Raw genomic sequence first — 15889 nt, 5'->3', positions numbered from 1 at the left:
TTGACTTTGGAGGCACTAGAGAATCATTGACATTTATTGCTTAGGAGGAGAGACAAAGTCACACCTCTTCTTTAAGAAATTCACTTAAAAAGGCAATTAATGGATGAATTGTATGGTAAGAATATTGAGAAATCCAACATTGCTCTTCCTCAATCCTCCCCTCCCCACAGAAGTGACTGTGTCCAATTCTAAGTAACAGGAGGCAGCCCCATCACTGAGAAGAGGCTATTTTGTTAAATATCCTTCTGAGGGCATCTTTTATGTCCTTATTTCTTAGAGTATAGATGAAGGGGTTCATCATTGGAGTGACAACAGTATACATTGCTGAGGCAACTGTGCTTTTCCAGGAAGAGTGGGTAGCTGAGGAACTCAAATATACTCCAATTCCTGTGCCATAGAATAAGGAAACAACACAGAGGTGAGATACACAGGTAGAAAAGGCTTTATACCTACCCCGAGAAGATGGGACTTTCAAAATGGAATAACAGATTTGACTGTAAGAGAAAAGGACCCCCCAGAGGGGAGAAAAACGCAAAGTCCAGAAACTAAATATATCAAGATATAATTGATGTGTGTATCAGAACATGATAGTTTCAGAATCTCAACAAGATCACAAAAGAAATGTTGAATTTCACGATCTATACAAAAGGAGAGATGTGCTACCATTAGACAGTGAAGAAGTGAATCTAAAAAGGTTATTATCCAGGAGAACAGCAACAGGAGTGAACAAAGCCTAAGGTTCATGAGGGTTGCATAGTGCAGAGGATAACAGATAGCGACAAAATAGTCATAGGCATCAAACCATGAAGAAATACAACTGGACCAGACAGTCAGCATAGAGGATGGCCTTATTTTGTATCATGATGCTCACTAACATCTTGGGTACTGTGGTGGATATCACACAGATATCCATGAAGAACAAGTTGAAAAGAAATAAATACATGGGAGTGTGGAGGTGAGAGTCAGAAACAATGATCAAGATTATGAGTAGGTTTCCAACCACTGTGACCAAATACATACCCAGGAACAACCCAAAGAGTGGTCCTTGCTGATGTGCCTTCTCAGAAAATGTCAGGAGGATAAATTCAGTGAATTGTGTTTGGTTTTCTGGTACTATGGGTCTGACTTTCCTAATAATAAATAAAAAAATTAAAGTCCATGACATGAAAATTCCATTATCTTTTTATATAAAATTGAAAGAACTCTGAATATGGGTCAGCTTAGAAATTCTAATTTCTCTCTCTCTAATTTATTGTCTTTGTGATCTTGGACTAGTCACTATTTCTACATTCCACTTAAATGCAAGATTAAAGTTTAGTGATCTTTAAGATTTCTTCAAATTCAAAGAGTCTTTGAAACATGAAGAACCAAATTTTGACCTGAAAAGTTTGATTATGATTTCAAATTTTCTCTCAGCATCAAAGATCATTGGATAGTGAAATAAAGGAGAAACCATGGACAGTGAAGAACTTTTTCTTTATAAACAGCAGAGAGGCACAGAGATAATATATAACTGAAGGCTTTGACTTCTTCATTATTCAAGTGAAATCATAAAATCACATAGGATTGGAGGGGACCTTATAAGACACTGAGGGCAAAAATTTGACCCACAAAAGTACTATGTACAAAAATATAACTGTCAGGTGGGCATCTTGTCTTACATTGAAGACCTCCATAGAAATAAAACACCTCAGCTCCCTGAGGGAGCCTATTCCTCTGGCTTTGTTCTCAGAGTCTTTTTCATTGAGTCAAAAATCTGCCTGTTTTCAAGTTCTTTTCAATACTTTTGGTTCATTCTTTGATTCCTTGCAGAAAAAAAATTCTTTTTCTCTCTTCCATAATATTTCTTTAAATATGTGAAAACAGGTTATCCCATATTGCATATGTTTTCTCTCCTATAGGCCAAGTTATATTATTTCATTAAGCTTAGCTAAATAGATCCTTCAGCATCCTGGTTCCTCTCCTTGTATCCTCTCTAGATTATGGATATCCTCTCTATATTGTGGTACCCAGGACTAAACCCTAAATTTCAGATAAAATATGACCATGAAATTATCTCTTACTTACTGGAAACTTTAAGTTAATTTTTTCTTTAGGCTATTTTGCCTGCTATATCACTGTTGAGTCATAGTGACTTTAAAATTCACTGGAAACCTCGAGATCATTTTAAATAAATAATAGTCTTGCATGTTGGGAGGGAAGGTTGTGTGTTTTTGTCTTTCTTACATGTTGTAGCTATACAAAGCTGTTAGCCGATGGATTTAACCTTCTACTTCTTGATGAGCCTGGGTTGCTGAGGCTCTCCTGTAGTAACCTATTGCTTTATATATGAGAAACACCTCTCTGGAACTGCTCCATTAATCTTGAAAGGGTTTTGGAAGCTCTACAAAATAACCTTCCAGTTCTCAGTACTCTTCCCTATTCAACGACTGCTAACTGTAATTCAAGCTAGAATAGTAATTCAAGGACTGTCTTAAAACTCAACTATTTTATGTTGTAACGCTCAGCTCAGAAGACAACATGTTTTAGGTTCCTTTACATTGTTACATAATGTTTTATAAAGGGGGAAAAGATCGCACTGGAGGACATGACCCAGGTTACAATATTGTAAATGGAATAACATACAGGTTAAAATAGAACTCTTCCTTCTAGAAACATATTTCTTAAGAGAATGCAGTCAGATCTAATATTTTTGGATAGAGTTATCAACTTAAAACAATTTTAGGGGTATGTGATATGCTTTTCATATTAAGAAGAAAAGTCAGGACCTGTCTGAGGAAAAGCACTGAACTTCAGAATCAGCAGTATAATACTGACTCTAGAATCAGGAGAACCTGAGTTCAAATTCTGCTGCAGACACTTAATACTTAGTTGTGTGACTTTGGGCAAATCACTTAACTCCACTGCCTTTCAAAAATCAGAAAAAAAAAAATATATATATATATATATATATATATATATATATATATATATATATATATATATATATATATATATATACAGAGTTCTTCCTACCTAGTTAGGAAAGCAGTATTCATTTATGAATATGAATACATATTTATACTATATGCAAAACACTATGCTAAGAGTTAGCAAGAAATAAGAGACATAAAACAGGGAGAGGAATGGTGCCAGTACAAGGGTATGGTGAAAGACCCTGTAGATTCGGAGGTGTAAACAGGAAGGGAAAAAGAGTGACATGTATGAGTTCTTGACCAAAAGGGGGAATACCCTAAAGGAACACAAAAATGGGGAAAAGATGATGGCTTGGGGAACTCTGTTCAAGGGTGTGAAGGCTCTAGGCACTGAGTCTTGACTTTGTAATCCACAGAGTCAGAAACTCAGCAATAAGGGTCATGAAAGGTCATGTTTTGAGATGAGAATTCAATGTCTTGATGTTTCTTTAAGACCTCCCATGAGGGGTGGCTAGGTGGTGCAGTGCATAAAGCACCGGCCCTGGAGTCAGGAGGACCTGAGTTCAAATCTGGCCTCAGACACTTAATAATCATCTGGCTGTGTGGCCTTGGGCAAGCCACTTAACCCCATTGCCTTGCAAAAAAAAAAATACCTCCCATGAGTGGGAACCCACCGGATTCCAAATTACATAAAACCATGATAGAACTTATTTAACATTTGGCAAACTCTAATGATAAGTTTATTTGCTGGTTTGTTTGCTTTCTGAGATCAAGTCTAAATTTGTCTTTTCCCCATGTTCTCTCTGGGATAAGGAAAACAAGTTTAATTCCTCTTCCTAGACCTCATATAGTTAAAGATAGATATCAATAAAGAAGAAGTAGGAACAGAGCACATATCTGTTGTAGGCAAATACTCTGAAATCCAGAAGAGAAGGTACTTAGAAAGAAGAAAAGGAGTTTCTTCCTTATTTCGGAGTTAATGTTGGTGGTAGTATTAAGACTGGGCAGAAGAATTAATCAGAAATTTTGTCATATTTAGGCCAAAGGAACTTTGTACTGATTGATATTTAACTCATCACCTTCGAAGATTCTCTCTGTTTTCTTTTACCCCTTTTCATGATCTTTTCAGGATACAGATACAGTAGTAGTATTGCTGGTTCAAAGGGTATGGTCTTTTATTGGCCTTTGGGCATAGTTCCATATTGCTCTCCAGAAAGTTTGGATCAGTTTACAACTCTACCACAATGCATTAATGTCTCAGTTTTCCCATGTCCTCTCCAACATTGATCATTATCCTTTCCAGTCATATTGGCCAATCCGAGAAGTGTAAAATGGTATCTCAGAAATGCTTTAATTTGTATTTCTCTAACCAATAATAATTTAGAGCAAATTTTCACATCACTATGGATAGTTTTGATTGCTTCATCTGGGAATTGCCTTTACACAGCCTTTAATCATTTAGTAATTGAGGAATGACTTTTTTATATAAATTTGACTCATTTTTCATTGTATTTTAGAAATGAGTACTTTGTCAGAAACACTAGTTGTAAAAATTTTTCCTAATTTATTATATTCCTTTTAATCTTGATTGCAGCGGTTTGTTTGTGCAAAACCCTTTTAAGTTAATGTAACCATGTTTGTTTTTTTTATTAATGTTCTGTTTTCTTTGATCATAAACTGCTCCCCTTTCCATAGATCTGACAGATAAACTATTTATTGACTTATAATATTATCTTATTTGTCTAAATCTTGCACTTAATTTGGTATTATCTTGGTGTAGGATGTGAGATTTTGGTCTTTTTCTTAGGTTTTGCCATACTATGCTCCAATTTTCCCAGCAGTTTTAAGGGAATAGTGAGTTTTTATCCCAGAAGCTGAACTCTTTGTTTTTAACAAATAATAGATTATTGTAATCATTTCCTGCTATCTCTTTTGCATCTAATCTATTCCACTGATTCACCACTTTATTTCTTAGCCAGTACCAGATAGTTTTGATGACTGATGCATTATAATTTTAGATCTATAATGGTTAGGTCACCTTGCTTTGAACTTTTTTTCATAAATTCCCTTGATATACTTGACCTTTTGTTCCTCCATATGGATTTAGTTACCATGTTTTCTAGCCCTTAAAGTAATGTTTTCGAATTTGGTATTGCACAAAATAAGTAAATTTAGATAATAATTATCATCTTGACGATATTAGCTTGGCCTGTCCATGAGCAATTGGTATTTGCCTAGTTATTTATATCTGATTTTATTTCTATTAAAAATGTTTTATAATTGTTTCCCTGGAGTTTCTGAGTCTGCTTTGGCTGATAGACTCCCAAATATTTTAAATTGTCTGAAGTTAGTTTAAATGAGATTTTCCTTTCCATCTCTTGCTGCTGTATCTTGTTAGTAATATATAGGAATACTGAGGCTTTTTGGTGGGATTATTTTATATCCTGTGACTTAGCTAATGTTGCTGATTGTTTTGAGTAGTTTTTAATATAATTTTCTAGGATTCTGTAGGTATATCATCATATCATCTGCAAAGATGAGAGTTTTGATTCTTCATTACTGATTCTAATTCCTTGAATGTCTTTTTCTTCTTTTATTGCTAAAGCTAACATTTCTAATACAATATTCAATAACAGTGGTGATAACGGCCATCCTTGTTTACTTCTGATCTTATTGGGAATGCTTCTAGGTTATTCCCATGCATATAACACTTGTTGATGCTTCAAATAGTTACTGTTTATCATTTTAAGAAACAGTATATTTATTCCTAAGATCTAAAGTGTTTTAGTAGAAATGTGTGCTATATTTTTTCAAAACCTTTTTCTGCATCTATTGAGATCATCATATGACTTCTGTTAAGTTTGCTATTGATATAATCAATTATACTGACAGTTTTCCTAATATTGAACCAACCCTGTTTTCCTGAAATCCTGCTTGGTCATAGTGTATATTTTTCTAGTGCTAACTATGCTGTGATTGCGTTGCTAATATTTTATTTAAAATTTTTTCATCCATCTTCATTAGGAAAATTGGTCTCTAATTATTTTTTACTCTTCCTGGTTTAGATATCAGCACCACATTGGTGTCATTTTTTAGGGGTTTTTTTGCAAGGAAAAAGAGGTTAAGAGGCTTACCCAAGGCCAGGCAGCTAGGTAATTATTAAGTGTCTGAGACTGGATTTGACCCTGACTCCAAGGCCAGTGCTTTATCCAATACACCACCTAGCTTCCCCCCACATTGGTGTCATTGAAGGAATTAGGCAGAGAGCTTCATTTCCCCCTATTTTTTCAAATAGTTTATATAGAATTGGAACCAGTTCTTCCTTTAAATTTTTGATAGAATTCATTTATGAATCCTTCTGGATCTTGAGTTTTTTCTTGGAGAGTTCACTGATGGCTTGCTCAATTTCTTTTTCTGAGTTAGGTTTATTTAAGAATTTAATTTCCTCTTCTTTTAACCTGGACAATTTATTTTTGTAAATATTCATTAATTTCATTTGGATTGTCAAATTTATTGGCATAATTTAAGGCAAATATTTTCTGAATTATTCCTTTAATTTCTTTCTTGGTGGTGGTGAATTCACCATTTTCTATTTTTGATACTACTAATTTGATTTTCTTTTTTTCTTTTTTTCTTTTAATCAGATCAGTGAAAGGTTTATTTTTTTCATAAAACCAACTCTTGGTTTTATTTTGTAGTTCAATAGTTTACTTGCTTTTCATTTTATTAATGTCCACCTTTAGTTTTCAGAATTTCTAATTTGATATTCAATTGGGAATTATTTTCCTAACATTTTTAGTTGCACGCTCAGTTCATTGATCTCCTATTTTATTCATATAAGCATTTAGAAATATCTCCTACTAACTGCTTTGGTTTTATCCCATAAGTTTTCGTATGTTGTCTCGTTACTGTCATCATCTTGGATGAAATCATTAATTCTTTCTAGGATTTTTTGTTTGATCCACTCATTCTATTAAATTAGATTATTAAGTTTCCAATTAATTTTGTGTCTATCTAGCCATGGCCTTTTATTGCATGTGATTTTTATTGTATCATGTTCTGAAAAGGGTGCATTCAATGTTTCTACTTTGCATTTGATTATGAGGTTTTTATGCCCTAACACAGGGTCAAATTTATGTAGATGCCCTGATCTGCTGGAAAAAAAGGTATATTCCTTTCTCTTCACATTCACTTGCCTCTAGAGGCCTACCATTGCTAAGTTTTCTAACATTCTATTTATCTTTTTTTATTTCCTTCTTAATTATTTTATGGTCAGATTTATCAGATTCTGAGAGGGCAACTGAAGTCCCTCACCATAGAGCTTTGCTCTCTATGTCTTTCTGTAAGTCATTTAGTTTCTCCTCTAAGAATACGGATGTTATTCTGCTTGCTGTGTACATATTTAGCATTGAAATGACTTCATTGTCTATGGTACCTTTTAGAGAGATATAATTCCCCTCCTTATCTCTTTTAATGAGATCAATTTTTGTAACTGGTTTGTCTGAGATAAGGATTGCTACCCCTACTTTTTCCAATGCAGCTGAAGCATAATATAGTCTTTTTACCTTTACTCTGTATGTATCTCTCTGCTTCAAATATGTTTCTTGTCAACAACATATTGTGGGATAATACACTCTGCTATCAGCTTCTGTTTTATGAGAGAGTTCATCCTATTCTCATTCAAAGTTATAATAACTCTTTTATTTCCTTCCATTTGTATTGTTCCCCTTTTTTCACCTTATCCCTACTCCCCAGTATTTTGCATTGGAATACTGCCTCTTTCACTATATTTACCCCCTTCTTTCCAATCCCCTTCTTTTTCTTTCCCCTTTTCCTTTTCCCTTCTACCTTCTCTTCCATCAGTGTCCCCCCTTTCCCCTCTTAATACTTGAAAGGTAAGATAAATTTCTAAACTACCTGAGTATATGTGTTAATACATTTTCAAGCCAATTCTGATGAGAGTAACATTCAGGTAGTTCTTGCCTCATTTCTTTATTCCCTCTATTGCAAAAGGCCCTTTATACCTCTTTATGTGATATAATTTATTTCATTCACTCTTCCCCTTCCTCCCATCTCTTTACTGTGCCCCCTTTTTAATGAGATATGTTTTTTTGGCTAGGTAATGGGGCTAAGGGACTTGCCAAAGTCACAAAGTTAGGTAATTATTAAGTGTCTGAGGTAGGATTTGAACTCAAGTAATTCTGACTCCAAGACTGGTGCTCTAACCACTGTGTGACCTATCTGTCCCAAGATATTTTCTTTAAATCATTCCATCAAAGTCCTGGACATATCATGAATGTCTACTCTTTCTGCCTAAGTGTATTCCCTCTAATAGAATAGCAATTCTCTAGATCTATGAGAATCTTTCTCCCAGAGGGGAATGTCATCAGTTTAATCTTATTGGATACAGTTTTATCTTTTCTCTGTTTACCTTTCCCTTGAGTCTTCAGTTTGAAGAACAAATTTTCTGTTTAGCACAGGGCTTTTAAACAGGAAAGATTGAAAGCCTCTTATTTTGTTAAATACTTATATTTTCCCCTGAAATAGAGGGTACAGTTTTGCAGAATTGTGAATTTCTGTTTGTAATCCAAGCTCCTTTGCTCTTTAGAATATCAAATTCCAGGTCCTCCAATCCCTTAATAATGATGCAATCAGGTCTTGTGTAAACCTGACTGTGACTCTATGGTATTTGAATTGTTTCTTTCTGACTGTTTGCAGGATCTTCTTCTTGATCTGATAGTTCTGGAGTTTGATCACAGTATTCCTTGGTGTTTTCCTTTTAGGATCACTTTCAGGAGGGGATTGAAGCATTCTTTTGAAGATCAATTTGGCCTCCGGTTCCAGGATATCAGAGAAGTTCTCTTTCTCTATATCCTAAAGTAAGTAGTCCAGTTTTTTTTTTCTTCAAGGTTTCATGTAGTCCTATAATTCTTAAATGGTCTCTTCTGAATCCATTTTCCAAATCAACTATTTTGCTAATGAGATGTATTACATTTCCTTCTATTTTGTTCATTTTTTAAAATTTTGTTTAATATATTCTTGGTGTGTCATGAAATCCTTAGTTTTCACAAATTTTAGTCTTTTTTAGAGAAGAGTTTTCTTCATTTACCTTTTGCATCTTCTTTTCCATTTGGTTAGTTCTGTTTTTGAAAGAGTTGTTATGTTTTTTGAGAGAATTATTTATTTTTTCTACTTGTCCAATTGAATCTTCAAAGGTTTTGTTTTCTTGTTGTAAGATGTGAATTCTCTCTTGCATAGTGTTAATTTTCTCTTGTGTTTCTTTTCCCAATTTTTCCACTTGATTTTTAAATTCCTTTCTGATTTCTTCTAAGAAGTATTTTTGGCCTGGAGACCAATTACTATTCTCTGAATCTCCATTCCTTCTGACCCCCTTTTCTGAAATAGTATCCTTACCTCCTAGGTATCATTAAATGAACCCCATTTGAGCTGGCCTTTCTTCATTTGGGGACTTTTCTCTAAGAACTTTTGTTTTGGGGGAGTTCAGATCTTTAGTGTTGAGTTCCTTAGAAGTCTTTATCACTGGGGCTAGGAACTCCAGAGAGTTGCTCAGTAGGTCTATCAGTAAGGAATGCCTGAAGTTTTCTCTTGATTGTCTATGTTAGCTGTTTCAGTGGCCCATTCCCTAGACCAGGGGCTTGATCACACAATCTGAGCTGGGCCCTCAGGCTAGAAAAGCCAATGGTTCTCTTTGGGTAATCAGCACTTGGGAAGGTCTACAGCCCAAACCTGGTCCTTGGAAAAGGTATGAACACCTGAGGTTGTTTCTATGTTTGTCCTGGAGAATGACTCAATTGTAAACATGTAGGTTTCTCTGCCATAAACACCTAACCCAGTTCTTCCAGATCAGCACAGCTTACTGGATAGATATATGGGAAGCTCTGCTGGAGCTCTGCCCTTCCTCTGACTTTGCATACACCAAATACTTCCCCACAATTATCAAGTCATTCCCCTACCCTGACCCCCAGTCAGCCTCAACCCACCACTCCTACACTAGGTCTCTACTCTTTGCTCTGAGCATGCCATGCTCCCCAGTGAAAGATCTTGCTGAGAGATCATACCCTCTGTTCATCTGTGGGTTCTGTGGATCCAAAAATCTGTTAAATGACTTGATTCATGTCAGTTCTGAGGGAAAGGTAGGAGAGCTTAAAATACTGCCTGGCTTTTCTCCATCTTGAATGGAATTTCCCAGAATTAGATTTTCATATTATCTAGTATTTATCTAGTATTACCTAGTATTCATATTATCTAGATAATATTTCATTTTATCTACTCTTTATCAGAAGCAGAAAGAGAATATGAAAAATAAAAGCATTAAGTTGACTGGGGTGATAAGAGATGAAAAAAATAATAGAAATTGCATTGGGATAGTAGGTAGAGGACAGCAGGAAACAGTTACTGTCTAAAAGAAAATTGATTTTGACTAATTTAAGAAAATCTGAGAATTATGCAAAGACACTTCAGGGATGACACATACTTCATATAATAATATCTCTAATGGGAGAACCAACTATCTGGGTACAATGATCTACTATACTCCACATAGTATAGAATCGATACCTATGTCTTTATCATATATTTCTCTGGAAATCTCCCTAGGCAGTCCAGCCTCTCCCATGAAAACTCCCTATGTTCTTAAATAACTCTAGATCATGGGAAATCGTTTCAGCCTATCCATCAGCTGCTTTCTGTGAACAGAATCTTTCCATCTCCTCACCTAACTTCACTCATTCTCACTGATTTTCTCCCCTGAGTGATTACAATACTATACTATACTATTATTACAATATAATAGTATTCTGAGATGTGTAGAAACAGGGACCATAAAAATCATCTACATTTTATATTAAAATGTTCTTACTATATAGGGTAATAGCTTATTTCTGGAAGTAGGATCATGATCCCTCTGTTTTTACTAAGTTTTTTATTGGTGCATCAGATTTCTAGCTAAAGATTGTCACTGGTGTTTGGATTATACTTGGCTGAGTTGGATTATTACACGTAGGATTTAGAGTTTTTCAATTATGAGAAAAATAAAAAATGTATCTTTTTGAAATGATTTAATTGGCAACTCCAAAGTCCTACAAAGATGATCTCATTCAATTTTCAAAAAACATCATTGGACTTCTGCTTAGCTGAAAGCAGCAAGATTTGTGGGTGCAGATTGGTGCAGTGCTCTAGGACATGTAGCAGTGCATTGTGGTTTGCGAGCATGGCAGTTGTGTCTGGAAACCGAACATGAGGACGTGAGAATGTGGTGCTGCCAGGGCTTGGCTGGGCTCAGCTTGTCTTGAGGTGCCCTGGGTGAGGAGCTGGCCATCTGCAAGTGATGCCCCGAGGGCCATATTGCTGACTATGTACTGTGAAGGGAGAGAGCTCTCTGAGATCACCTTCTCCCTTCAGGTCAACACCATCTTCGAGTTGCACAATTTCTGCCTGCTCTGTGAGCTGAATTTGGGCATACCAGAGGTTGGTTGAAAACTGAATTATGGGACTTCCGGCCAAGATGGAGAAGAGAAGACAGGCACAGTTCTAAAGTCTCCTGATCTCTTCCCCATATATCACATGAAACAAACCTCTTAAAAGAAATCCGACCCACAAAACCCAGAAAGAAAAGCCGGGAGAAAGAACATCTATCTCTGGATTTGTCTCCAGCAGCAGCTTTGGCCAAATTCCGTTGGGTGAGGCTGGGCTCAGAGGGAGGATCAGCCCCAATCATCCAGATTAACAGCTGAATTGAAACCAGGAGTCAGAGGACCCAAGAGCCCACCTGCTGGATCAAAGGTGGGGCTGCACAACAGGGCCTTGGGTCGGCAGGGTAGCAGAAGCACTGGTGTTGGTGCTGTCCCCCTTGGAGCTTGGGGCTGGGGCTGGGGGGAGAGTTCAGGAGCAGGAGAGCTGTGGACACAATCCCTGGGCTCCTCTGGGCTGAGGAACTGGAGTCCCATTGCAGCTCAGACTTCCTCCCAGAGCAAACAAATGCAAACTACTTCTGCCTCAGGCCCATGTTTATGAGCAGAAGAAGGAGCCCAGCTGAGGAAAGTCCTCAGGCCAGGGTAAAGCCCATCATTGATTGAAGGCAAAAGAATTCAAGAGCTCCAACTCCTCCCTTCAAGCAAAGTTGAAGACCTTGGCCAAGGTCACAGACACTCCAGAGAAAGCAACCAACACCTCCTACTGGCCAGCCAGAGGAACTTTAATCAGGGCGTAAAGCCTTTAGCAATCTCAAGCCCCAGTGAACCAGCCACCCCCCCACAACTGAAGGTCTTAGCAAAATGAAAAAGGGTCAGCAGAAAGGTGGATCTATAGAAAAATTCCTGGAAGGGAAAGACCCTAAATCGGAGAGACCTGGAACCTCTGAGGAGAATACAATCTGGTCTCCAGCACAGAAAGAATTCCTTGAAGAAATAAGGAAGGAGCTTAAAAATTTGGGAGAGACAATTAAAACCTTGCAACAAGAAAACAAAACCTTAGAAAGTACAATTGGAAAAATACAAAAGGAGAATAAATCTTTCAGATCATCAATTGGACAATTACAAAATGAGAATAACTCTCTTAGATCCTCAAATGGGCAAATGAAAAAAGAAATTAATTCTCTCAAAACATCAATTGGTCAAATGGAAAGTTCTTTCAAAAGTAGAAGTGACCAATTGGAAATGGAGTTACAAAAGGTTAATGAAGAAAACTCCTCCCCCCAATAAAAGAATGGAGACTACAGAAACTAATGATTCCATGAGACAGCAAGTGTCAGTTAAAATCAAAAAAATAGAAAAATTAGAAGCAAATGTAAAATACCTCATCAACAAAACCACTGACCTTGTGAATAGATCGAGGAGAACCAACATGAAAATTATAGGACTTCCTGAAAACACTGAAGAGGTAAAAAAGCCTGGACTTAATATTACAGAATCTAGTGATGGGAAACTGCCCTGATATCATGGAATCAGAGGGCAAAGTAGTTATTGAAAGAGTACATCAATCCCAACCAGAAAATGATCCTAAAATGAAAACACCAAGGAATGTTGTGGCCAAACTCCAGAACTATCAGATAAAAGAGAAAATCCTGCAACCAGCCAGAAAGAAACGATTTTAATATCAAGGAGACACAGTAAGGATCACTCAAGACCTGGCTGCATCAACATTAAGGGATCAAAGGGCCTGGAACGAGATATTTTGAAGTGCAAGGGTGCTTGTAATGCAGCCACGAATCTACTTTCCTGCAAAGTTGAGCCTTCTCTTCCAGGGAAAAAGATGGACATTTAAAGAACTGGAAGAATTACAAAAATTTATATTGAAAAAAAATTTGGACATCAAACAGGAGGTTCAAGAGACACAAGAAAAGGTAAAAAAAATGGGGGGGGGGCAGTAAACGGAAAAAAATGCAATCCAGCAAGTTAAAAACTGGCTATATCCCAGCATGGGGGTGGGGAAGATTCTCATAAATCTTGAGAATTATAACTCTAACAGAGAGAATACACCTAGCCAGAATTTATGGACATTCATGACCTATCCATGAGACTGCTATCTAATGGGATGTAACTGCCTTTAACCCCACTTGGCAGAAAGACTCTAATAACTCTCAGGAACTTTGACTCTATTCGATAGAATATACTTAACTAGAAGGGACAGAAACTCAGAATTTTCTATGACTTAGAATGATCTAACAAATCACTACCTTCTTACACAGGGGGAGAGGAAAGAGACTGGAGGAGGGAGGGGATTGAATGGGGTAAATCTCATTACACTAAGAGATACAAAACACCTATGGTAATAGAGGGCAAGAAGGGAGCAGAGGAGAAACACCCTAATCTTCTCATCAGACTTGGCTTAAAGTCAACCTAAATATACTCAGTTAACTTATAAAACATCTAGACTTTCAAGTATTAAAAGGGGAAGAGGGGAGGGGGGGGTTGGAGAAAGGGAAAGGGAGTGGGGGGGGGAAAAGGGGAAATAACAAAAGGAAGGGAAGGGAAAAAGGGAAAGGGAAAAGAAAGGGGAGGGTGTGATATAGGAGGGCAAACACACTGAAGGGGGTGGTATTCAGAAACAAAATACTGGGGAATATGGATAAAGTGGGGAGAAAGGGGGAAAAATACAAACGGAGGGAAGATAGCATGGAGGGCAATAAAGAATTAGTAATCATAACCTTGAATGTGAATGAGATGAACTCTCCCTTAAAGCATAAGCAAATAGCAGAGTGGATTAAAAACCAGAATCCTACAATATGCTGCTTACAAGAAACTCATTTGAAGCAGAGAGATACATATAAAGGTAAAAAGTTGGAGCAAAATATATTTTGCTTCAGCTGATGTAAAAAAAAAGCAGGGATAGCAATCCTTATCTCACACAAAGCAGCAGCAAAAATAGATAACATTAAAAGAGATAAGGAAGGAAACTTTTTCCTGCTAAAAGGCACCATAGGGAATAAAGTCATTTCAATATTGCATATATATACACCTAGTGGGGCAGCACTCAGATTATTAGAGGAGAAGCTGAAAGAACTACAGGAAGACATAGACAGCAAAACTCTACTAGTGGGAGAGCTCAACCTCCCTCTATCAGATCTAGATAAATCGAATCATAAAATAAACAAGAAAGAAGTTCAGGAGGTAAATAGATTGTTATAAAAATTAGATATTATAGACTTAGGAAGGAAACTGAATGGGGATAGAAAGGAATATACCTTTTTCTCTGCATTACATGGATCTCATACAAAAATTGACCCTGTACTAGGACATAAAAACCTAATGATCGACTGCAGAAAGGCAGAAACAGTGAATATATCTTTCTCAGATCACAATGCAATAAAAGTCATATGCAATACTGGGCCAAGGAGATATATACACAGAAAAAATTGGAAACTGAATAACCTCATTTTAAAAAACCAGTGGACCAAAAAACAAATTATAGAAAGAATTAACCATTTCATTCTAGATGATGATAATAATGAAAAAACATACCAAAACCTACGGGATTCATTCAAAGCAACTCTCAGGGGATATATTATCGCTCTAAATGCTCACATGAATAAATTGGAGAAAGAGGAAATCAATGAAATAAACATGCAACTAAAAAAATTAGAGAAAGAGCAAATCAGAAATCCCCAATTAAATATCAAATTAGAAATTCTAAAAATTAAAGGAGAATTTTATATAATTGAAAGCAAAAAAACTATTGAATTAATAAACAAAACCAAAAGTTGGTATTATGAAAAAACCAATAAAATTGATAAACCTCTGGTGAATTTGATTAAAAAACAGAAAGAAGAAAACCAAATTGCTAGTATCATAAATGAAAAAGTTGAACTCACCACCAATGAGGGGGAAATTAAAGTAATAATTCAAAATTATTTTGCCCAACTCTATGCCAATAAATTTGATAATCTAAGTGAAATGGATGAATATTTAAAAAAATATAAGTTGCCCAGGTTAAATGGAGAAGAGATTAATTACCTAAACAACACTATCTCAGAAAAAGAAATTCAACAAGACATCATTGAACTCCCTAAAAAAAATCTCCAGGGCCTGATGGATTCACAAGTGAATTCTACCAAACATTTAAGGAACAATTGGTTCCAAACCTATATAAACTCTTGGGAAAGATAGGGAAAGATGGAACTCTGCCTAACTCTTTCTATGAAACCAATATGGTACTGTTACCTAAACCAGGAAGAGTTAAAACAGAGAAAGAAAATTATAGACCTATTTCCCTGATGAATATAGATGCAAAATGCTAAATAAAATCTTAGCAAAATGATTACAAGTCATCACTAGGATAATACATTATTATCAAGTAGGATTTATTCCAGGAATGCAGGGTTGGTTCTATATTAGGAAAACTGTTAGTATACTCAATTATATCTACAGCAAACCTATCAGAAATCATATGATCATATCAATAGATTCTGAAAAATCTTTTGACACAATGCAGGATCCATTCCTATTTAAAACACTAGA

General features: G+C 36.1%; 1 pseudogene; it reads right to left on the bottom strand.

Annotated features, from left to right (window-relative positions):
* Positions 1-211: 211 nt before the first annotated feature.
* Positions 212-11278, bottom strand: LOC141499515 (olfactory receptor 7D4-like; annotated as a pseudogene).
* Positions 11279-15889: the final 4611 nt, after the last annotated feature.

Source organism: Macrotis lagotis, chromosome X (assembly GCF_037893015.1).
Source record: "Macrotis lagotis isolate mMagLag1 chromosome X, bilby.v1.9.chrom.fasta, whole genome shotgun sequence".
Classification (NCBI taxonomy): domain Eukaryota; kingdom Metazoa; phylum Chordata; class Mammalia; order Peramelemorphia; family Peramelidae; genus Macrotis; species Macrotis lagotis.
The sequence above is the reverse complement of the archived record's forward strand: the minus strand, read 5'-3'. Positions and strand labels throughout refer to the sequence as shown.